This window comes from Erinaceus europaeus, chromosome 8 (assembly GCF_950295315.1).
Source record: "Erinaceus europaeus chromosome 8, mEriEur2.1, whole genome shotgun sequence".
Classification (NCBI taxonomy): Eukaryota; Metazoa; Chordata; class Mammalia; order Eulipotyphla; family Erinaceidae; genus Erinaceus; species Erinaceus europaeus.
Window position 1 is genome coordinate 99,722,199 of NC_080169.1, and position 25,412 is coordinate 99,747,610.

The window sequence follows — 25,412 nt, forward strand, 5'->3', positions numbered from 1 at the left end:
ACCACATCCTCAAAATTTCCCGACATCTCCCCCTTTCTTTTCATCTAATGTCTATACTATCAGGAATGCAGGGTGCTTTGTGAGGTAGGGAGTCTGATAAGACGGGGGCAAACCTTTGGGATTACTCCGGTCCCTCTTTGCTCACCCTCTCAGTAGAGAGACAGATTGATAGGATAGACACACTCCTCAGGTCAAGCCCTGCCAGGCTCTACCACATCCTCACAATTTCCCGACACTCCCACCAGTGCATCCTTTCTCTACTTCATGTTTTCTTCCATCTTGCTTCTTGGAAAGAAGGTATGGTGGCTGCCATCTTGAGAGATGATGTAGCCTGAGGAATGGAGGCTATAGGGGTTACAGCAATGAACTAGAACAGGATTTCCAAACCTGGGGTCCACAGACAGAACAAAGAGTCCTGTGGTCAGATGCTGGAGCACATGGTAGAACACATATGTTACAATGTGTGAGGACCTAGGTTCAAGCCCCTAACCCCCACCTGCAGGGGGAAGCTTTACATGTGGTAAAGTTGTGCTACAGGTCTCTATCTTACTCTCTCATTCTCTATCTCTTCCTCTCCTCTCAACTTCCTTCTGTCTCTATATAAAATAACAGAATAAAATTCAAAAAACATTGTATAAAAATCCCTGAGGACTTGATGGGGTTATATCTGGTGGTTTCTAAACGGAAAAATAAATTAACAAGTTTCAATTTTATTATTATTATTCTAGGAATTATTTTCTAAGATTTTATTTATTTATTTATGAGAAAGATAGGAGGAGAGAGAGAAAGAAGTAGACATCACTCTAGTACATGTGCTGTCTGGGATTGAACTTGGGACCTCATGCTTGAGAATCCAGTGCTTTATCTACTGTGCCACCTCCCAGACCATGATATTATTTTTTACAAGCCATTTTTATTTGTGATTAATAGTGGTTTACAAGACTGTGGGATTACAAGGTATAATGGCCTGGGAGATGGCACAGTGAATAAAGTGATGGTCTCTCAATCATGAGATTCTTTGTTCAATCCCTGGCATTGCATATGCCAGTAATACTCTGATTCTCTCTTTTTCCCTCTTTCTCTCTCCTTAACAAGTAAGTAAATAAAAAAATTTAAATAAATAAAATTTTTAAAAGAATTTGTTTATTCAAGAGAAAGATAGGCAGAGCGAGAAAGAACCAGACACCACTCTGGCATATGTGCTGCCGGGGATTGAACTCATTGGTTGAGAATCCAATGCTTTAGCCACTGCGCCACCACCTGGGCCACAAATTAATTTATTTTTAATGACAGAGAGAAAGCTACATACAGAGAGCTAGGAGAGCACTGCTTAGCTTTAGTTTATGGTGGTGCTGGGGATTAAACCTGGGATTTCTGCAGGGTGAAAGCTTTGCAAATGGTGAAGCAGTATTGCAGGAGTCTCTCTGTCTTCCTCACAAATTTCTGGCTATCTCTATCTAATAAATAAATAAAGATAATAAAAAAATAAAAAATAATTTTAAAAACTTGCATAGCAAGAAAAAATCCTGGGACTTTAGAGCTTCAGGCATTAAGGTCTTTTGCATAACAATTATTTTGCCTCCCCATCCCATACATAAATATGTATTTTTTCGTATTGATGATCACCTGTATGCACTGTTTAGCCAGCCAGCACTTAAGAAAATTCATGGGGGCCAGGAGGTGATACAGATTAAGCATACACATTATTATGTGCAAGGACCTGGGTTCGAGTCCCTGCTCCCTACCTGCAGGGGGGACATTTCTGATTCTCTCTCCCTCTTCTCTCAATTTCTCTATATCCTATCAAATAAAGAAAAAATATTGGCTGCGAGGAGCAGTGGATTTGTTGTGCAGGCACTGAGCCTCAATGATAATCTGGTGGCAAAAATAATAATAATAATAATAAGGAAAAGAAAAAGAAAGAAAGAAAAAGAAAATAGAGTGTCGTATGGTAGTTTGTTCCAAGATAGTGCAGGATAATAACATGAAGTAAATGGAAAGGAGTTCCCAGTCTTCCAAGGGAATGTGTCTGATAGGAAGATGTCACTTTCTTCTTTTATTATTTTTTAAATATTTATTTACTTATTTTCCCTTTTGATGCCCTTGTTTTTTATTGTTGTTGTAGTTATTATTATTGTTGTTATTGATGTTGTCATTGTTAGATAGGACAGAGAGAAATGGAGAGAGGAGGGGAAGAAAGAGAGGAGGAGAGAAAGACAGACTCCTGCAGACCTGCTTCACCATCTGTGAAGCAACTTCCCTACAGGTGGGGAGCCAGGGGCTTGAACCAGGATCCTTAAGCCAGTTCTTGTGCTTTGTGCCGTGTGCACTTAACTCACTGCGCTACCACCGGACTCCTGAGATGTCACTTTCCACTGTCCTCTCACTCCCACTCATATGACTCTTCTGAAACAGAGTCAAATGTTCTACAGGTGCAAGTGCTATTATCTAACTAGTCAATACAATCAGAAGTAATCACCAACACTTGATCAAGCCAACTTTTCACAGTAGTTCTGCTCAGAGCCCTGCTGAGCAATAGATTTTCACATTGGTTAGGTAGCTCTTCATCTTGTCTCTTCTAAGAAAAGACTTCAAAAAATTATTTATTGAGGGATGCACCTGGTTGAGTGTCGTGCTGCGCCTTGGAGAAGAGAGAGAGGAGATCCGGAGCGAAGAGGGAACACAAATCTTTATTTGCACTGGCACCTCAGAGTTGGGTGAGAGAGAAGCAGGTTGGGCTGTGTGGAGGTAGCAAAAATGGCCGCCTCACGCAGTAACCTTTCATGTGTCTAAACACCGAAGTGAAGAGCCGGCAAGAGAGAGAGGTGCGGAAGAAGAAGGGCTTTTATGGGAGTAGCTCTTGTGAGAATGGGAAGGGGGAGGAGTAACCAAAGCACTTCAACTATGGCAGGGAAATAGACAATGCCCTGAGGGCACAACATGGCAGAACAGGCGCTCTGAGAATGTCCCAACTCTCCGGGAACTAGCAGTAGCCTGAGGGGACAACATGGCAGATGTGACTGCATCTGCACAATTTCCCAGCAGTTGAGCTCACAAATTATCTTGGAGCCCTCAGTCCACACCAGTAGGGGAGAAGCTTCATGAGAGGTGAAGTTATGCAGCAGGTGTCTCTCTATCTCTTTTCCTTTTTTTAAAGGAATCCTTATTTATTTATTTAATTGTTTATCTATTTATGTATTTGTTTATTTTACCAGAGCACTGCTCAGCTCTGGTTTATGGCAGTGCAGAAGACTGAACCTTGGATTTCAGAGTCTCATTATGCTATCTACCTCCACCTGCTCCTCCTCTCTATCCCCCTCTGTCTTCATTTCTCCCTCTCTCTCTCTCTAAACATAGACACAATTTAAATTCTAAATTAATTTAGTTACTAGAGATTGAGAGCCAAAACATCACTCTGGCACATGCAATGCAGGGGGTTGATCTCAGAACCTCATGCCTGGAGTCTGCACCAACTCCTGAGTCACAGGAAAAGTCTCTTAAATGCCAGTGCACCAAGATGTAATGAGGGGCTTGGACAGGGAATAGGCCACTGCAGTCAAAGCCAAGATAATTCCTTCCCTGAATCCCATTGCTCCTCTAGGGGCACAGGATATGAGATCAAGCTCTGCCGGACACACAAAGAAACCCAGGTCCAGCTTTCAGCAAACACCAAAGTCAGTGGCTAGAGGTAAGGGGGAAGCCATGTGACCCAAAGCAGAGAGTGGGAACAAAAGAATCCCAGAGCCAAGGCATAGCAGTCAAGAAAGCACAAAGATGTAGAGACAGAGGATTGGTTCTTGACCAGAAACTTCAGGTAGAAAGCAGTCCTATTCGTTAGCTTAAAGTCAGGACATCAGCTAGAATTACAATTACTAAGACTTCACTCCTTTTAACTTGATGCAACCTTTGCTAATACATAGAGTTTCATCATGAGTAATAAAAAAATTAAACCGAAAGTCAAGGATCCATCTAAGCATATTTAAAAACAGAACTTTTCATGTTCTTTGAATTTCTCATGCAGTAAACTTGGGAATACTCATGAGTTCTACTGGATATTAATGCTAATTATTAATAATATGTACTTATAATTATACCCTTTCATCCTAGTACCTCAAAGATATTTTGAAGCATTAATTTATTTCTTACAGTGTCTCTGAGAGGCAGACTAGGAGAAAGTTATTATTACCCCTATTTTACAGTCAAAGAAACTAGGGCGTAGAAAGGTTAAGTGACTTTACTAGGGTCATACAGTGAACAAAGAACAAAAAAGGGACTCAAGATCATTATATTATCTACTGTATGATTATTTAATACACTTATATGTGTTTGTATTCTAGGAAAATTCAGAATAATGTCTTCGAAGAACCTGCAAATCAAATATGAGAGTTCCCCATTTTTAGTGTTCAAAACAGTGATACAAACAGATAGAATAAAAAGAAATAATTAATATTAGTTCCAAATAAAGAAAAAAAACCCTCCCTATTTGGTGTATTGCATCAAAGTAAAAGATTCTAGGGTGTGGGGGTGAGGAGGGTTCAAGTCCTGGAACATGATAGCAGAGGACCTTGTGGGGGTTGTATTGTTATGTGGAAAACTGAGAAATGTTATGCATGTACAAACTACTGTATTTACTGTTGACTGTAAAACATTAATTCCTCAATAAAGAAATTAAAAAAAAAGTCAGGTCAGATGGAAGAAAGCCAAGGGAGAGGAAATTAAAGAAGGTGAGGTAGACCAGATTATTATGCGTGTTCCTTGAGTCTTGTGTTGAGTCCTTCATCCACTAGTCATCTATTTAGCTTGCTTTATGCACCTAGTGCAAGTAGTACTCAGATAAAAATGAATAAGAAATGATTCTCATATCAATAAGACACAGTCTAGAGAGGGCTAAGGAGACAATGTATGGTTCTGCAGAAGACTCATGTTTGAGGTGCCCAAGGTCCCAGGTTAAATCTTCAGCACCAACATAGCCCAGAGCTGAGCAGTACTTTGATCTTTTTCTGTGTCTTTCTCTCTCTGCCTCTCACTCATTAAAATTATTTTTTTTAATTTTCCCCCTTTTATTAAAATTTATTTCTTTATTGGGGAATTAATGTTTTACATTCAACAGTAAATACAATAGTTTGTACATGCATAACTGTTGTTAAAATTTCGGAGGCTCTAGCCGGGCGGGTAACAGAGACGCGGAGACAACAGCTGGGCAGGGAAGCTGTATTTCTTTATTCAGGAACAACGATTCATAAACTAAGACAAACTAATCACCAAACAGAACTCTGCTGTCTCTTTGCGGCGGCACAAGCACTCTCTCTTACTCTGGAACTCAGGAACTCTGCAACTCTGGCACTCTGGCAGGTTTCCTAGGGGCGGGGCCAAGCGGGCCCACGAAATTAACAGGCCTGATCTAATTCTCTTGGCAGGAGAGAACTAGCACCCAATGTAAAGCATACAACACATAACATCCCCCAGTTTCCCATTTAACAATACAACTCCCTCTATGTCATTTATCATCCTTCATGGACCTGTATTCTCCCCACCCACCCACCCCAGAGTCTTTTACTCAGGGGCAATATGCCAATTCCATTTCAAGTTCTACTTGTGTTTTCTTTTCTGATCTTGTTTTTCTACTTCTGCCTGAGAGTGAGATCATCCCATATTCATCTTTCTGTTTCTGACTTATTTCACTCAACATGATTTTTTCAAGGTCTGTCCAAGATCGGCTGAAAACGGTGAAGTCACCATTTTTTTTACAGCTGAGTAGTATTCCATTGTGTATATAGACCACAACTTGCTCAGCCACTCATCTGTTGTTGGACACCTGGGTTGCTTCCAGGTTTTGGCTATTACAAATTGTGCTACCAAGAACATATGTGTACACAAATGTTTTTGGATGGATGTGTTGGGTTCCTTAGGATATATCCCCAGGAGAGGAATTGCAGGGTCATAGGGTAGGTCCATTTCTAGCCTTCTGAGAGTTCTCCAGACTGTTCTCCACAGAGGTTGGACCAATTTACATACCCACCAGCAGTGCAGGAGGGTTCCTTTGACCCCACACCCTCTCCAGCATTTGCTGCTGTTACCTTTTCTGATGTATGACATTCTCACAGGAGTGAAGTGATATCTCATTGTTGTCTTGATTTGCATTTCTCTGACAATCAGAGACTTGGAGCATTTTTTCATGTGTTTCCCAGCCTTTTGGATCTCTTCTGTGGTGAATATTCTGTCCAAGTCCTCCCCCCATTTTTGGATGGGGTTATTTGTTGTCTTGTTGTTGAGTCTGGCAAACTCTTTATATATGTTGGTTATTAAACTCTTATCTGATGTATGGCATGTAAAGATCTTCTCCCATTCTGTGAGGGGTCTCTTGGTTTGGGTAGTGGTTTCTTTTGCTGTGAAGAAGCTTTTTAATTTGATGTAGTCCCATAGGTTTATACTTGCCTTAGTCTTCCTTGTAATTGGATTCGTTTCATTGAAAATGTCTTTAAAATTTATGCGGAAAAAAGTTCTGCCAATATTTTCCTCTAAGTATTTGATAGTTTCTGGTCTAACATCCAAGTCCTTGATCCACTTGGAATTTACTTTTGTATTCGGTGAAATAGAGTGATTCAGTTTCATTCTTCTGCATGTTTCAACCCATTGTTTCCAACACCATTTGTCAAAGAGACTCTGCTTTCCCCATGTAATAGTCTGGGCCCCTTTGTCAAAGATGAGATGTCCATAGGTGTGGGGCCTCATTTCTGGGCTCTCAATTCTATTCCACTGGTCAGTGTGTCTGTTCATGTTCCAGTACCAAGCAGTTTTGATGACAATGGCCCTATAATACAGTTTGAGATCTGGCAGTGTGATGCCTCCAGTTCTGTTCTTTTTTCTCAAGACTGTTTTGGCAATTCTAGGTCTTTTCTGGTTCCAGATAAACATTTGTAGCATTTTTTCTATTCTAAAAAATGTGCTTGGGATCTTGATGGGGATAGCATTAAATTTGTAGATGGCTCTGGGTAATATATTCATTTTGATGATGTTAATTCTTCCAACCCATGAGCATGGAATATCTTTCCACTTCTTTGTGTCTTTTTCAATTTCTTTGAGTAGTGACTCATAATTTTCAGTATACAAGTCTTTCACTTCTTTGGTTAGGTTTACTCCTAGATATTTTATTGTTTCTGTTGCTATAGTAAAAGGAATTGATTTCTGGATTTCAATTTCTTCTAGCTTAGTGTTTGCATAGAGGAATGCCACTGACTTTTGAATGTTAATTTTATAGCCTGACACCTTACTGTATTGCCTGATGATTTCCAAAAGCTTCTTGCTGGATTCCTTAGGTTTTTCCATGTATACTATCATGTCATCTGCAAATAAGGAGAGTTTGACTTCTTCTCTTCCAATCTGTATCCCTTTAATTCCTTGCTCCTGCCTGATTGCTATGGCAAGAGCTTCCAACACTATGCTGAATAGTAATGGTGATAGTGGGCAGCCCTGTCTAGTACCTGATCTGAGGGGAAATGCTTCCAGTTTTTCACCATTGAGTATGGCTATAGGTTTGCTATATATAGACTCCACTATCTTCAGGAATTTTCCATCTATTCCCATTTTTTGTAGTGTTTTGATCATAAAGGGATGTTGTATTTTGTCAAAGGCTTTCTCTGCATCAATTGATATGACCATATGGTTTTTGGTCTTGCTTTTGTTGATGTGGTGGATCACATTGACTGATTTACATATATTAAACCAACCTTGCATGCCTGGGATAAACCCCACTTGGTCATGATGAACAATCTTTTTGATATACTGCTGTATCCGGTTGGCTAGAATTTTGTTCAGGATTTTCGCATCTATGTACATCAGAGATATTGGTCTGTAGTTTTCTTTTTTGGTTGTGTCCCTGTCTGCTTTTGGTATCAGAGTGATGTTGGCTTCATAGAAGCTGGCAGGGAGTATTCCAGTGTCTTCAATCTTTTGGAAGACTTTTAAAAATAGAGGTATTAGTTCTTCTTTGAAGGTTTTGTAGAATTCATTTGTAAAACCATCTGGTCCAAGACTTTTATTTTTGGGGAGATTTTTGATAACTGTTTCAATTTCATTAGCTGTGATGGGCCTGTTCATGTTATCCACTTCCTCTTACTTAGTTTTGGAAGTTGGTAGGTATCTAGGAAATCGTCCATTTCTTCCAGGTTCTCTAGCTTGGTGGCATATAGTTTTTCATAGAAGCCTCGCATGATATGTTGAATTTCTGCGGTGTCTGTTGTGATATCTCCTCTTTCATTTACTATCCAATTTATTTGGGTCTTCTCCCTTTTTTGTTTTGTGAGTCTGGCTAAAGGTTTGTCGATTTTGTTTACTCTTTCGAAGAACCAACATTTACTTTCATTGATCTTTTGTATGGTTTTCCTATTCTCAATGTTATTTATTTCTGCCCTAACTTTAGTGATTTCTGTCCTTCTCATTGCTTTAGGGTTCCTTTGTTGTTCTTCTTCTAGGTCTTTAAGACGTGCAATCAGGCTGTTTATTTGTGCTTTTTCTTGTTTCTTAATGTGTACTTGTATAGCTATGAACTTCCCTCTTAGGACTGCTTTAGCTGTGTCCCAAATATTTTGATAGCTTGTGTCTTCATTTTCATTGACGTCTCAAAATCATTTTGATTTCTTCCTTTATTTCCTCATTAACCCAGAAGTTGTTAAGAAGTGTATTGTTGAGCTTCCACATTTTGGCACTGTTACTAATCTTTTGTTGATTGTTAAGTGTTAGTTTAATTCCACTGTGGTCTGAGAAGATGCTTGGGATGATTTCAATGCTCTTGAATTTGCTGATGCTGTCTTTGTGGCCTAACATATGGTCTATCCTTGAGAATGACCCATGTGGATTTGAGTAAAATGTGTATTCCAGTTTCTTGGGATGAATGACTCTGAAAATGTCCAATAGTTCTAGTTTATCTATCTCTTCATTTAGCTCCCTTATGTCTTTATTGATTTTCTGCCTGGATGATCTGTCAAGTTGAGAGAGTGGGGTGTTGAACTCCCCTACTATGATTGTGTTACTGTTAATATATTGCTGTAGCTCTTTCAGTAGAAGTCTGATGTATTTAGATGGCTTCTCATTGTGTGCATAGAAGTTAATAATTGTTAAGTCCTCTTGATTGACTGATCCTCTGAGCAATAAGTAGTGTCCATTCCTATCTTTTTTAATCTTATCTATTTTAAAGTCTATCTATCATGTCAGCTATGAAAATAGCTGCTCCTGCCCTTTTTGTGGGCCACTGGCTTGTATGATAGTTTTCCATCCTTTCACTTTAAGTCTGTGTTTGTCTTGTTGAGTTAGGTGGGTTTCCTGTAGACAGCATATGGTTGGGTTGTGTTTTCTGATCCATCTTCCTACTCTGTGTCTTTTAATAGGTGAATTCAGGCCATTGACATTTATTGATATCAAAGATTGAAGATATTTTAACACCATTCTTGTAGAGTTTTAGATTGTTTTGATATATGTCCTATTTGTGGTGGTCTGGTTGTTTATAGGAGACCTTTCAGAACTTCTTTCAGGGCAGGCTTGGTGATGGTTGATTCCTTCAACTGTTGCTTGTCTGAGAAGGTTTTGATGCCTCCATCTAGTCTGAATGACGGTCTAGCAGGATATAGTATTCTTGGCTGAAAGCCTTTCTCATTGAGCACTCGATAGATATCTTGCCATTCTCTTCTGGTCTGTAGTGTTTGTATGGAGAAGTCTGCTGCTAATCTTATGGGTTTTCCTTTGTAGGTGACTCTTTGTTTTTCTCTTGCAGCCTTGAGGTTCCTTTCTTTATCCTTATTCCTTTCCATTCTAAATATGATATGTCTTGGTGTCTTTTGGTCTGGGTTAATTCCTTTTGGGGCCCTCTGGGCTTCTTGAATTTTTATATCTTTGATGTTGTCTAGACTAGAGAAGTTTTCAGCTACTATGGCCTGGAAAATTCTTTCTTCCTCTCCTTCTCTTTCTTTCTTTGGTATGCCAATAATGCGTATATTGTTTCTTTTGAAGTCATCCCATAGGACTCTGTTGTTGTTTTCAGCATCTCTTAATCTCTTTTTGAGATCTCCTACTTCTTTTTTAGTTGTCTCTAATTCATCCTCAATCTTGCTAATTCTGTCTTCAGCCTCATAGATTCTATTCTCTCTGCCCTCTACTGTTTTCTGGAGTTCATCTATTTTGTTGCCCTGCTCTGATACTGTTTTAGCTTGTTCAGCTAATTGCATTCTTAGCTCAGCGATTTCAGCTTTTAGCTCTCTAATAACCATGAGATAATTAGTATTTTCTTCCATATTCTCATTTGTTGTTCCTGCATTTCTCATTACAATTTTTTCAAATTCTTTACTCACTCCTGTTATTATTTCCTTAGCTAATGTTTGGATGTTGAACTCATTATTTTGTGCTTCACCCTCTGGAGGACTTTTAGCTGGACTCTTGTCCTGGTTCGAGTCTTCAATATTTTTTCTTGTTGTTTTAACCATTTTATATATTATGTTATGAGTTCCCTTTATCAGTACTTTTCAAATTATTGATCACTATTGCCTGGACTGACTTGTGTCTAAGTAAGTTAATTAAAGGGTTCACAGTGGTGGAAGTTAACAGTTATTTCAATCCCTGAGTTGAGCTCAGTGGTTTAAAAGCCTCTTTCTTTTCTTTTTTTTTTTTTCCTTCCCTGTAGGCTATGGGAGCCTGAGGGCTTTTAAACTATCAATAGGCTTCTTAGCTTAATCACTGACTCCTGACCAAGAGATAAAGCAGGGTGTGGCAGAGATAATCCAGTGGTTATGCAAAGAGACTTTCACAGCCCCTCAGCTATGCCACCGAGTTATAGGTCTTCTGAGTTTCCTGGTTAGATCTCTGTCCCCTGGTGTCCCTTCCTGTCGCTGCTCCAGATTCTGAGGGTAGTAGCAATGGAGACTCAGAGTTGCACTTGGTGAGTCTCTGGGGAGTCCTCTCTTCCCTTAAGCTGTCCCCTTGTTGGTGGAGCAGACTGGAGGTGGTGTCTCAACTAATAAACTGCTGAACTGTTAGCAGTCACTTAATCTTTCCTTAGGCCCCTCTCTCCTCTCTGTCACCAGCCACACGTGTTTGTACTCACCGGTGATTTACTGGGTTCCTGTGGTCATTCTAGTCCTGTCTTGTTTCGGTCCCGGGTGGTCTCCTTTGGTATTCCTAGTTGATCTGGGAGAGGTGAGGAGAGGAGAGGAGAGAAAGCGATCTGCTGGTCGTAGCTCTGCCTCCAGAAGTCGAATCTTTTCCCTCTTTTTGTTGCTCTTGTTGTTTTATTGTTGTTGGGGTTGTTATTATTATTGTTATTGTTATTGATATCAATGTTGTTGGATTGGGCCGAGAGAAATGGAGAGAGGAGGGGAGGACAGAGGAGGAAGGGAAAGATAGACACCTACGGTGGGGGTAGATAGGATAATGGTTATGCAAAGAGACTCTCATGCCTGAGGCTCCAAAGTCCCAGGTTCAATCCCCCACACCACCATAAGCCAGAGCTGAGCAGTGCTCTGGTACAAAAAAAAAAAAAAAGATAGACACCTACAGACCTGCTTCACCACTGGTGAAGCAACTCCTCTGTAGGTGGACAACATCGACAACATCAATAATAACTACAACAACAATAAAAAACAACAAGAACAACAAAAAATGGAAAATAAATAAAATAAAATAAAAAAGATATTGCCTAGCGAGAGGGAAAACCATGCAAATAACTACTTTCAGTGGAACAGGTGCAAAGAAAAGTATGCATAATTACTTAACAAGAGACCTAGGAACTCTGCCCACAGGAACTGGAAGAGGAAAAAATGCCACTTGGAGGTTTTTGCAAAGGCATCATATAGCTAAGAACATAAATCCTGAGAGCTGGGAGGCAGCATAGTGGTTCTACAAAAGACTTTCATGCCTAAAGTTCCAAGATCCTGGATTCAGTCCCTAGCTAGCACCACCATAAACTAGACCTGAGCAATGTGTTGCCAACAAAACAAAACAAAAACAAACATCCTAGGTAATAAATTGAGGATAAAAGGAATCATGGTGTGATGATTATTTTAAAAAGACCCAGAGCTGGAAAGATGGTTATACAAAAAAACTTTCATACCTGAGGTTTCAGGTTTAATCCCCAGCACCACCATAAACCAGAGCTGAGCAGTGCTCTGGTTTCTTTATCTTTCAGTCTGTCCTTTTTTTTTTTTTTTTTTCCCTATAGGGTTATTGCTGGGGCTCAGTGCCAGTACCAGCACTATGAATGTACTGCTCCTGGAGGCCTTTTTTTTTTTTTCTTCCATTCTGTTGGATAGGACAGAGAGAAATTGAGAGAGGATGGGGAGATAGAGAGGAGGCAAGGAAGACAGATACTTGCCGACCTGTTTCACCGCTTGTGACCTGCAGGTGGGGAGCCGGAGCTCAAACCGGATTCTTGGGTGGGTCCTCGACCTTCTACCATGTGCGCTTAACCTGGTGCACTACCACCTGACCCCCAGTCTGTGTCTTTCTCACTAAAATATATAAATACTATTTTAAAATATATAAAAAATGATGATACAGAAGATGCAGTCAAGTAAATTTGAAGATCTAATGGACTTGATTAACTAATTCAAATATACGGCATCCATTTGAGAAAATTGCTCCATTAGGGCTGACTAGGTGATTCTAGATTAGTTAGTGAAAGGTGACATTTTTTGAAGAAGCTGAGACTATAGTGAAGTTAGGTATTAAGTTTTGATTTACTGCTGTGGGGCCTAGCACAATGACTCCATTTAGGCTCTCTCTTTTTCTCTCTAACTGTCTTTCTCTAGTACAATGCATCATTTACTCCATATACATGTGCTTACGAACGTTCCAAAGGTACAAAACTCATGCCCAGTCCAGCTACGACCTTGATGACTCAGTTCCCATCTCCTGGAGACAATAATGCCAGGCATGCAGCTGGCACAAATCCATTTCTCTTGAGCTTGGCTCACCTGGCCTTGGCAGCCCTGGGTTTGCTTGCTCCCAGCTCTTGCCCTCGGACTCAGAAGCTGGCTATAGCTCTTCCAGTCGCTGACTCTAGGAAAAACCTTGGGGTTGCATTAACCTCCTCTCCCAGTTACTCAGTAACTGACAAGCCGAGGAGCTCCCCAGTCAAGCGAGAAGCAGAGCTCACAGACTCTCTCCATCTGCTCCGCTCCACTAACTTGGCAAACGTGAGAATGTTTCTCCTTCCAGAGGTGAATTCCAGCAGGTTGGGAGCCTGTGTGTGCCACTGCCATCCTCCTCCAGTGCTGGCTTTGTCCACCGTGTCTGCCCCCAGCCCCCTACTGCACCACTCAGCCTGCCACCCTGCTGAGTGGCTGCATTTTTAAATAAACCTTTTATTATTTTTTGAAAGATGTATTTATTAATGAGAGAGATGTGGGGGGCAGAATATCATTCTGGCACATGTGATGCTGGGGATCAAACTCAGGACCTCAGGCTTGAAAATCCAACACCTTATCCATGGACTTCAAACACAATCATCTAAAGAAATCTGTGCATACCTGTGTTCATAGTAACACACTTTTTATGATTTTCTTAGTGGTTTAATATTGCTTTATGAGATTCTAAGATAATAGGGGTATAATTCTACACCATTCCCACTACCGGAGTTCTGAGACCCATCCCCCTCTAGCAGAAACTGCCATAGTTCTCCCAAGGGTCTGCTTTATATCGATCCATGTATATCTAATATAGATATATTTTTTCTAAGGTCCTGTCATCACTTCTTTCCTAAGTCATACCTATAGCTATTACTACTTTTAAATATCCTTCCTTTTTCCTTTGATTCTCAGGTTAGTGAACAGTGCCTGCATTCCTCTGGTGTTTTCCAGATTTGCTTTACTTTCGATGATGGTATAAAAACAAAGATTCCTGGTGACAAATGTTTTAGGTCCTGGTGGAACTGGAGTTCAGAGCACTCTGGTCATCTCCCCTTACCTTTTCCACACTCTGGGAGTATGGACCAAAATTCCTTTTGGGTGCAGAAGGAGTGCTGGCTTCTGTAATTGCTTCTCTGCTGGACATGGATATTGGCAGGTTATCCATACCCTCAGCCTGGTTCATAGCAACACACTTCGTATTAGCCCAAATTTGGAAACTACTTAGGTATCCAACAACAGATGAGTGGCTGAGTAAGTTGTAATATATGTGAATACTACTCTGCTACTTAGCCGGATGAAATCACCTTCTTCACCTCATTTTGGATGGAGCTTGTAGGAATCATGTTAAGTGAGATAAGCCTGAAAGAGAAGGGTGAATGTGGGGTGATCTCACTCACGGGCAGAACTTAAGAAACAAGAACAAAAGGGAAAACACAAAGTAAAAGCTGAACTGGTAATGTAAAGGACTCCAAGGAAGGACGATAGGGAGAGGGAGAGGAGGTTTTGTTTGTTTGTTTGTTTGTTTGTTTTTCAGGTCATGATAAACAATGATGGACAGAATTTGAGGGTGAGAGTACTGAGCAGACATCTAGCTTGATGAGATGAGAAGTTGTGCCTATGTGCAAATAGCTGTACTGTAAATCATTAATCTCCCAATAAAAAAAGGGAAAAAAAGATGTCTTTATTATCCCCAATGCCCCCCAACACAATTAAAAAATTTTCTTTATTGACTGTCATGTGTGTATATTTATCTCCCCATGACAGGTGTCTTCACACCACACCTACAATCACTTGATGTGGCATCTTCCTCCACCATCCTGCCATGGGTCCCCAGTCCCCTTCTCCCTCCAGGGTCCCCCTTTTAGACTTCCTGAATCTGCTGCAATAGATCACAGCTCGTCTGTGATATTTTTTTTCTTGGTTTCTTTCATTTTTAACTTCAGCATTACTTTTTTTTAATTTTTGATTATCTTCTTATTTATTAAATAGAGACAGCCAGGAATTGAGAGAAAGGAGAAGATAGAGAGGGAGAGAGACAGAGAGACACCTGCAGCCCTGCTTCACCACTTGTAAAGCTTTCCTCCTGCAGGTGGGGACCAGGGTCTTGAACCCAGGTTCTTGCACTTTGTAACTTCTCATCCAGGTATGCCACCACCCGGTCCCACTTCAGCATTACTTTATCTAGGGAATGTTGATTTGTAGGATTTTATTTTATTTTATTTTTTTTACCAGAGCACTGCTCATCTTTGGATTATGGTGGAGCAGGATATTGAACCTGGGACTTTGAAGCCTCAGGCATGAGAGTCTCTTTGCATAACCATCATGTTTTCTACCCCCCCCCACTCCTTCCTTGTTTTATAGAATCAGGACGATACAGTTCAATATTTCTGCAAGATGGATGTCAGTACATCTCACCCTCCACCATCCTTTAGCTCAGGGACTTTGATTCCCAACTTCCCCTTAGTACTCTTTCTGTTTCTTTCTTTCCTTCTTTTAAATTATCTTTATTTATTTACTGGTTAGAGACAGCCAGAAATTGAGATGGGAGATAGAGAAGGAGAGTTACAGAGAGACACCTGGAGCCCTGCTTCACCACTCACAAAGCTTTCCCCCTGCAGGTGGGGACCAGGAGCTTGAACCTGGGTCTTAGTGAACTGTAAAGTGTGTTATTAACCAGGTGTGCCACCGCCTGGTTAATCTCTTGAAGATTAATCTCTCTTGAAGTTTCTTAAGTCCAGTGGTGAGTGAGAGCATCCAGCATTCTTCCTCCTTTTTCTGGCTGAGCTCTCTTAAAATGATTCCTTTTTTAAAATTTCTATAACTATCTGTCTATCTATCTATCTATCTATCTATCATCTATCTATATTTTTTCCCATTTTTTCAATGATCCTGCCTTCTCTTCCATTTTAAGTGACAGCTAAACCTATTATTATGTCTGAATGTCTTTGTTTTTTTCCTCATCTCTCTCTGGGTTCTGATGGAATTGACAGGATTCCTTAGATGGAACATGATTTAAAATTTTTTAAATCCTCTATTGGAGGGAGAATGATTTATATGATAGTTGTTATTGCACATGTAAAATTTCTTTCTTCTTTTCTCTTCTTTCTTTCTCTCCACCACCCCCTCCAGCCAGGATCATCACTAGGATTTAGTGTCTGCACTGCCCCACTGCTCCCGGTAGCCATTGTTTTCCTTCTTTTTATTTGTGATAGAAGGTGAGAGAGAGAAGGAAAGAAAAGGAGAGATACCCACAACACTGCTTCACCACTCGTGCCCCTGCAGGTAGGGATGGGTCGGGCTGGAGGTGTCGGGGTTGAAAATGACCACCAGGAGCAGTGGAGCTATACAAGCCCTGAGACTCAGCAATAACTCAGGTGGCAAAAAGACATATTGTGCTTCTGCTAATTTTTTTAAAGATTTTATTTATTTATTAATGAGAAAGATAGGAGAGAGAGAAAGAACCAGACATCACTCTGGTACATGTGCTGCCAGGGACCGAACTCAGGACCTCATACTTGAGAGTCTAGTGCCTTAGCCACTGCACCCCCTCCAGGACCACAGCTTCTGCTAATTTTAACAAATAGCCAAGGATCATATCTGCTGGGCTAGGGAAGTGTTTGGAAATAATCTGGAAGCTGTATTTTAGCAACAATTACCTCATACTTTAGATTTTTAAAAGATCTGTGTTTAGGAGACTGGGCGGTAACACAGGGCACGAAGCACTAGGACCTACATAAGGACCCCAGATGGAGCCCCCAGCTCCCCTCCTGCAGGGGGGGGTCACCTCACAAGCTGTGAAGCAGGTCTGCAGTTGTGTATCTTTCCCTCCCCTTCTCTTTCTCCCTCTCCTCTCTTGATTTCTCTCTGTCCTAGCCAACAACAACTACAGCAATGGCAACAATAACAGTAACGACAAGGGCAACAAAGTGGATAAAATGGCCTCCAGGAGCAGTGGCTTCATAGTGCAGGCACCAACCCTCAGCAATAACCCTGGAGTCAAGAAAAAAATCTATGTTTAATTTATTATGAGAGAGAGAGCTGCTCTAGCATAAGCAGTGCCAGAAATCACACCTAAGGCCTCCTCATACGTGTAAGTCTACCTGCTGAGCCATCCTCGCCTCCCCACATCTTCCAGATTATTTCCAAATGCTTCTCTAGCCCACCAGTTCTCAGCCTTGGCTATATGTTAGAATTAGCAGAAGCGGAGTCGGGCGGTAGCGCAGTGGGTTAAGCGCACATGGTGCAAAGCACAAGGACTGGTGTTAGAATCCAAGTTCGAGCCCCAGCTCCCCACTTGCAGGGGGCTCGATTTATGGGTGGTGAGGCAGATCTACAGGTGTCTGTCTTTGTCTTCCCCTCCTCTCTCGATTTCTCTTTGTCCTATCCAACAACAACAGCAATGACACAATAATAATAATGACAAGAGCAAGGGCAACAAAAAGGAACAATGGCTTCCAGAAGCACAGTATCCCTTTTTGCCACCTGAGTTATTACTAGGGCTTGGTGCTTGCACAATTCCACTACTCCCAACAGGCTTTTTTTTAAGGTGGGGGAAGAGACAGAGAAAAGGGGAGGCACCTGCTTCAATGCTTATGAATCAGGTCCCAGGTGGGGGCCAGGGCTTGCACTTAGGTCCTTGCAAATGGTAACGTGTGTGCTGTACCAGGAGGGTCACTACCTGGCCCCTAGGAGAACAATCTTAAAATACACATGAGGGTCATGCCTGGGACCTACTCCCTCATACAGATGTACAGATCATTCTGCGCACAAAGCTGAGTTGGCAGGTGATCCAGTTCATGGTCTGCTTGCAAAGCCACTGGCCCTGGTACAGAAATGCCTTTGAGAGTAGAAAGGGAAGTCTTTAGAACACACACAGAGAAGTTGAATAGGCTAAGAAAGCCCTGGCTGGCCCACTGAAACTGACTCAGCAGAACAGCAGAAGCAGGATTTATATTTTAAATAGTTTCCCTGAAATACAGACCTTATTCCTACATAGATGTATTCTCTTTTTAAAAAAATATTTATTTATTCTCTTTTGTTGCCCTTGTTGTTTTATTGTTGTAGTTATTATTGATGTCGTTGTTGTTTGATAGGACAGAAAGAAATGGAGAGAGGAGGGGAGGGAAACACAGGGGGAGAGAAAGAGAGACACCTGCAGACCTGCTTCACCACTTGTGAAGTGACTCCCCTGCAGCCGGGGAGGTGGGAGCTCGAACCGTGATCCTTATGCCAGTCTTTGCGCTTCACACCACGTGTGCTTAACCCTCTGCGCTACCACCCAAGTCCCTTGTATTCTCTTTTTAATGCTCTTTTTGTTAAAATTATATATGTATGTGTGTGTTTACTTATTATTTATTTTAATGAAATAGAAATTCTTAGAGAAAGATAGAAAGAAAGAGACGCGCGAGAGAGAGATACCAGAGTACTACTCAGCTCTGGCTTATGGTGGTGCTGGGTAGTGAACCTGGGACTTCAGAGTCTCAGGTATAAAAGTCTTGCAGAATCATTACGTTATCTCCCCAGCTACATATAACTTCTATGTATGCTCTAAATTCAACAATGCATTGTCATAATTATTACCTTTTTTATGCCACCAAGACTTGCACTGAAATTCCGCACCTGTGAGACTCCATCACTCCAGGTCCTTTTCTTCCCCCCAAGACAGAAGCTGAGACAGAGAAGGAGAGAATAATAGAGAGAGACAGAAGAGAAATACCACAAGTCTGCTCCGGGTGGCATCAGATATTTTTGTTTTTATTTATTTATTTTTAAATTTTTAAATATTTATTTATTTATTTTCTCTTTTTTTTTTCCTAGTGACTTTTTAAAATTATCTCTTTATTTGGGAATTAATGTTTTACATTCAACAGTAAATACAATAGTTTGCACATGCATAACTATTTTCCCTTTTGTTGTTGTAGATATTATTGTTGTTGTTATTGATGTCATCATTGTTAGATAGGACAGAGAGAAATGGAGAGAGGAGGGGAAGACAGAGAGGGGGAGAGAAAGATAGACACCTGCAGACCAGCTTCACCCCTTGTGAAGCGACTCCCCTGCAGGTTGGGAGCTAGGGGCCCAAACTGGGATACTTACGCCAGTCCTTGTGTTTGGTGCCACGTTCGCTTAACCCACTCCGCTACAGCCCAACTCCCGTTTTTATCTATTTATCTATTTATTATTCTGCCAGGGTTTTGCTAGGGCTTCCAGCCTATAGGAGCCCACCACTCCTGGCAGACTCTGTTGTTGTTCTTCATCTTTTTCTTCCTATTCTTATTCATCAGTAGGGGATGAGAGACAGAGACAGGGAGAGAAGGAAAGATACCTTCTTCAATGGCTGCAAAGCTTCTCCTTTGCTTGGTGTTCATAAACACTGGCCAGGGGCTTAAACCCAGGTTCTTGCTCATGGTAAGATGTGCAGTCTTCTGGGTGAACTATCTGCTGGTCCCTTCTTTTTGGTTTTATATTTTAGCAAGGCTACCTAAAGATTACCTAGGTTGCCATAAACTCCTCACTGGTCAAAAGATGTACTGAATGTTGGTTAGATATTCATGCCCTTGTCATTGGGTGTGTGTTTGACTTAGAGGCTGGTCTCACAGTTCAGGGAGTCTGTCCACCCACCCCCACCCCTCCACTGTTTGTCCAGAGCCTACCAGCTTGCAAGTTCCCTCTTTGATCACTTATGATGGAGTGCAATTTTGGGCATGTCCACAGTTGTCCCAACTGCCAAGGGTGATTGCAATTTCACTTTTAACCCTGATGGTGCTAATAGTTGCCCTTGATCAGAACAGCTTATTATTCAGTGAGTGTTTGCTTAAAGGTTGTGCTAAGCCCCTTGTGACATGAACCTCCCACCCCATGTTAACAGGTCCATGTGTGGTTTGGGAGTGTGTTCAGGTTGACTCTGATGGCCCCTAAATGGATGTAGCCAGTCACATATGCACAGTTTTTTGGATCTGTTCCCAGGAGGTCTATTCCGGGCTTTCCCTTCCCCTGGTTCTCTTAAACTTCTAGCTGTTCTGCTATGTTGATTGTATCATGAAGATACTAGCGTCCTTTTAATTTTCCTTTCAAGATCTTTTATTTTTCCATAGCACCTTTAGGTAGAATTTTCCAGATTGTGCTGCAATAAAGTCAGTGTCTCAAGCCAATTCCTAGCATTTGCTGTTGTGTTTTTTCTTTCTTTTTAATGTTAGTACTAGGTTTGTTATTCTGTGGCTTAGTATAGGCACTGGAGTCTGCTTACAGGGCTTTTGAATCCAGATGGTCTGTCAATTCTTCTCCTTTCTTCTCCTTCCTCCTCCTGCTAATTCTCTCCTTCTCCTTCTTCAGATACAGAGAGGGAAGAAGACAGGGAGAGAGGAAGAAAGGAGGAGAGAGGGAAGGAGGGAGGGAGGAGAGAGAGAGAGAAAACCACCACAACTTGGGTCAGGCACAATGCAAAACAGTGCACTATCCAAGTGAGCTATTTCACCAGCCCCATTCTGTCAATTCTTCTTGGGCAATGACTACAGGAAACTAGCAGCTAAGTGGACGTCATTCACAAGTTCGTCATCCGTCCTCTCCACGTGCCCAACAGTCACTACAGGATACAGCACCTTCTTGATTTGCAACTTGATGGGCTTTACATCTTCAGCTTTGGCCACCATGTTCTCACTGTAGGCCAGTAAAGTAGAAAGCTTGCCAGACGTATTCAGACCTGGACTTAGGATTCATGGGACCAGCTTGATCAGAGACTGTCAAGTCAAAAAGTCATCATACTTCTTGGCCAGTTTCTTGTTCTTGTTGAGTTTTTATTTATTATGGGGGGGGGCTAATGGTTTACAGTACAGTTATTGACACATGGGTACAATTTTTCATGTCACCATGACAGGTGTCTACAAAACACTCTCGCTCCAAACTTAGATCCTTTTTCATCATCATGCACCAAAACCTCAAAGCCAACCCCCCTTCCTCCAACCTTCTATTTGCCCTCATGCCCCAGAGTCCTTTGCTTTGGTACAACATTTTTCATTTTTAATACCTGAGTAGATTTCTATTGTGTATGTATGCCACAACTTTCTTAGCCACTCCCTTGCTGTTAGACACCTAGGTTGCTTCCAAGTTAGGTTATTACAAATCGGGCTGCTGTGAACATAGGCATACAGAGATTTCTTTGGATGGGTGTATTTGTTTCCTTAAGATAGATCTCCAGGTGAGGAATTTCTGGGTCATAGGATAGGTCCATTTCTAGCATTTTTCAGCCTTTTAATGTTCATGTAGGGGATGTCCACAGTCTTGACCTCATCACAGTACTATTGCCCCAGCCCAGGTCACATACAACAAACTCAGGGTGAGGAATGGACTTAAACCTAATGGTGCCCAGAAGACATGTGTCCTTATGAGGGGATGATAGTTCCCCAAGCTTCCCTACAGCTTCACCATCTCCAAAAACTTCCGGTGCTTGAGTGGGCTGCTTCCGGCAGAGGATTTCCAGCATCGCCTGGACACTTTGGTGCATGGTGGCTAGCACCATAGTCATAGGCAAAGAGCCTCTCTGTTCTTACAAGTTGTCTTTTCCTCCTGCTCAGAACTCCTAAATCATGGCATCAAAGGGGTGCATTGGATCGACCTTCTCGTGGTGCATCCCGTGAGTACCCATTCATTGGGGAAACTGACGATCCTTCCTAGCCAACTGAATCCACATGGATCCCAGTCACTTTAAAAGCCATTTAACTGGCTATGGAAGAAGGGCAAACGCTAGAAGAAGAAATGGCATCAAAGCTGGCTGAGAGGCCTTGCTGCTTTTCCTGGAGAGACTGGGGTTGGTGGTGGAGGGCTAGGTCAGAGGTGGAAGCCACAGATTTCCACTTGTCTTTCCTGTATAGAATCTCTGTTCTAAAATCAGAGTGTTCTAAAATCTCAGTCAGTGAACAGGGGTTGGGGAAGAGAATACCAAACAACCTGCTTTTCCTAGGGTGAAAACTCATCACAGCCTGGGTGGGAGCTGGGAGGAGTTCTCTTGTGGAAAATCAAAGCTTGCAGCTAGAACCTCCCTGACAAACTGGGGGCACAGAACAAGGGTGTTGTCTCCCATAAGATGCTCTCCTGCCTTTTCATATTCCTGACACATCTGCTACTGAGCAAATACTTCTTAGGTGATAATGCAACACAGAAAAGTTTCACTAAGGAAAGAATTGTTTGTACCTGACAGCTGTGAAATAATTCCAAGGACACATACACTCAATGAGAGATGTTTGTTTAAATAACAGTTTCATTGTAATATATATATATACCATAAAGTGTCCAACCAGTGATTGCTAGCACAGTCACAAAGTTTTACAGCCATAGCACAATATTAGAACATAAACTAATTTATTTATTTGTTTATTACCAGAGCACTGCTCAGCTCTGGCTTATGGTGTAGGCATTGAACCTCGGACATTGGAGTCTTAAGCATGAGTATCTGTTTGCATAACTATTATGCTGTCTGCCCCTACCGAATGCTTTAGTTCTCCATTTCTACACATTACTGAATAATATATTTTTATTTTTTTATTATTTTTATTTATTGGATAGAGACAGCCAGAAATCAAGAGGGTGATAGAAAGGGAGAGAGACAGAGACACCTGCAGCACTGCTTTACCACTGGCAAAGCTTTCCTCCTGCAGGTGGGAACTAGGGGCTTGAACCTGGGTCCTTGCGCATTGTAATTAATACGCAAGGTGCAACCAGATGCACCACCACCCGACCCCTTCTGAACAATATTTCTTGGTATGAGTAGGCCACCTTTTGTTAATCCTTTCATCAGTTGATGGGCATTTGAGACTTTCCTACTTTGGGCCAATTATAAATCATGCTGCTGTGAACATCCACATACATGTGTTTGTGTGGTTTTGTGTTCACTCCCCCAGGAACATGCCTAAGAGTAGAACTGCTGCCTCAGATGGTTACTCAGTGGTTAGTCTTTTGAGGAACTGCCAGATTGTTTCCCAAAGCAACTGCTTTATTTCATTTCATTTCATTTCATTTCATTTCATTTCATTTCATTTCATTTCATTTCATTTCATTTCATTTCATTTCATTATTGTAGCCACTACTTCATCATTCTGAATTGACTTTTCAGGTAGAAAGAGAGGACTGGGAAGACAGCGTAATGGTTATGCAAAAACTTCATGCCTGAGACTCCAAGGTCTTAGGCTCAATTCCCGGCTCCACCATAAACCAGAGATGAGCAGTGCTCTGATCTCTCTGTATCTCTCTTTCATCAAAAATACATAAGTGTTGGGAGTTGGGCGGTAGCACAGCGGGTTAAGCGCACATGGTGCAAAGTGCAAGGACCGGTGTCAGGATCCAGGTTTGAACCCCTGGCTCCCCAACTGCAGGGGAATCACTCCACAAATGGTGAAGCAGGTCTGCAGGTGTCTGTCTTTCTCTCTCCCTCTCTGTCTTCTCCTCCTCTCTCCATTACTCTCTGTCCTGTCCAACAATGACAACATCAGTAACAACAACAACAATAACAACAACAATAAAACAACAAGGGCAACAAAAGGAAATAAATAAATACTTAAAAAATAAGTAAGTATTAAGGGCTTGGGTGGTAGCACACCAAGTTAAGTGCAAATAGTGCAAAGCTCAGGGACTGGCTCAAGGATCCCAGTTCAAGCCCCTGGAGGGTGACTTCACAAGCAGTGAAGCAGGTCTGCAGGTGTCTATCTTTCTTTTCCTCTCTCTGTCTTCTCCTCCTCTCTTTATTTCTCTCTGTCCTATGCAACAACAATAACAGCAACAACAACCATGGGGAAAAAAGATGGCCACCAGGAGCAGTGGATTTGTAGTGTAGGCACCAAGCCCCAGTGATAACCCTGGAGGAAAATAAATAAAATAAGTGAGAGAAAGAGAGAGAGAGAGAGAGAGAGAGAGATTACATCTCTCCAGTGCAATGAATGATTGGGCTCAAACCTGGGTCATACTGAGGGAGCTATCATGCTGGTATGTCTGCATGATTTTACATTACTACTAGCAGTATACAAGAATTCCAGTGTCTCTATATTCTTATTAATACTATTTGTCATTTTGATATAATGACCCTAATGATTATAAAGTGGCATTTCTAACCAATCCCCAGGTAAAACTGCTGCTGGTTGATTAGTACTGGCACTGAGACACAATGGCTCTGGTAAATGTGCAGGTTATAGATCGGTGACATCTCACCCAGTAGAGTGCACACTTTACATGCAAAATGAACCAAGGACTGTGGCTTCATGCCCCCAGCTACCATATGGGAGCACTGTTCAAAGGGGAGCTACACAAGTGATAAAGCAGTGCTGGGGGTTTACCTTGTCTCTGTGTCATTCTCCTTCTCTGACTTTCATCTTCTTTTTCATTTTATTTATTGATATTTATTTTAATGAGAGAAAGAAAGAGGGGGGAGAGAGAGAGAAAAAAAATCAGAGCACTACTCAGCTCTGGCTTACGATGGCACAGTTGAACCTGGGACCTTAGAACCTCAAGCATGAAAATCTTTTGCAGAACCACTATGCTATCTTCCCAGCATTTCTTTCTTCTCTCTCTCTCTCTCTCTCTCCCTCCCTCGCTCCCTCCCTCCCTTCCTTTCTTCCTCCCTTCCTTTTTTCTTCCTCTTTGCTTTCAGGGTCATCGCTGGGACTCAGTGCTGGCACTATGAATCCATTGCTTCTGGTGGCAATTTTTTCCATTTTCTTGGATAGGACATAGAAAAATTACGAGGGATGGTAAGATAGAGAGGGAGAGAGACAGAGAGACACTTGCAGACATGCTTCACTGCTTATGAAGCGTACCCCCTGCAGATGGGGAGCAGGGGCTCAAACCTGGATGCTTGCAAGGGGTCTTGAGCTTAGTACTATGTGTGCTTAACAGGGTGTGCCACCGCCCAACCACCCCTTTCTTTTCCTTCCTTCCTTCCTCCCTTCCTTCCTTCCTTTTTTCCTTCTTTCCTTCTTTCCTTCCTTCCCTTCTTCTTTCCTTCCTTCCTTCCTTCCTTCCTTCTTCCTTCCTTCCTTCCTCTCTCTCTTTAAGGTCTTAGTGGTTTATCTATTTAATAGTAACAGGGAGTAATCAAGAGGGAAGGGAAAGATAGAGAGGGAGATGGAGATACTTGCAGTACTGCTTCACCATTTGTGATGCTTCCCTGCAGGTAGGGACTCGGGGCTTAAACCTGAGTCTGAGCTCATGGTAACTTGTGCGTTCAACCAGGTGCACCACCACCTGGCCCGTGTCTATTATCTTTCATCATCTTTTTGTCTTTTTAAACAATATTTTATTTATTTACTTTTAATGAGAAGGAGATATACCAGACCACTGCTCAGCTCTGGCTTATGGTCGTACTGAGAATTGAGACTGGGGTTTCAGAGCCTCAGACATGAGATTCTTTATATATATGTATATATATGAAATATTGACAAGACCATAGGATAGGAGTGGTACAATTCCCACCACCAGAATTCTGTATCCCCATCCCCTCCTTTGATAGCTTTCCTATTCTTTACCCCTCTGGACCCAAGA

General features: G+C 41.7%; 1 pseudogene; it reads right to left on the bottom strand.

The window, feature by feature from the left end:
* Positions 1-257: 257 nt before the first annotated feature.
* Positions 258-25,412, bottom strand: part of LOC103116431 (large ribosomal subunit protein uL1-like) — a 97,991-nt pseudogene continuing 72,836 nt past the window's right edge.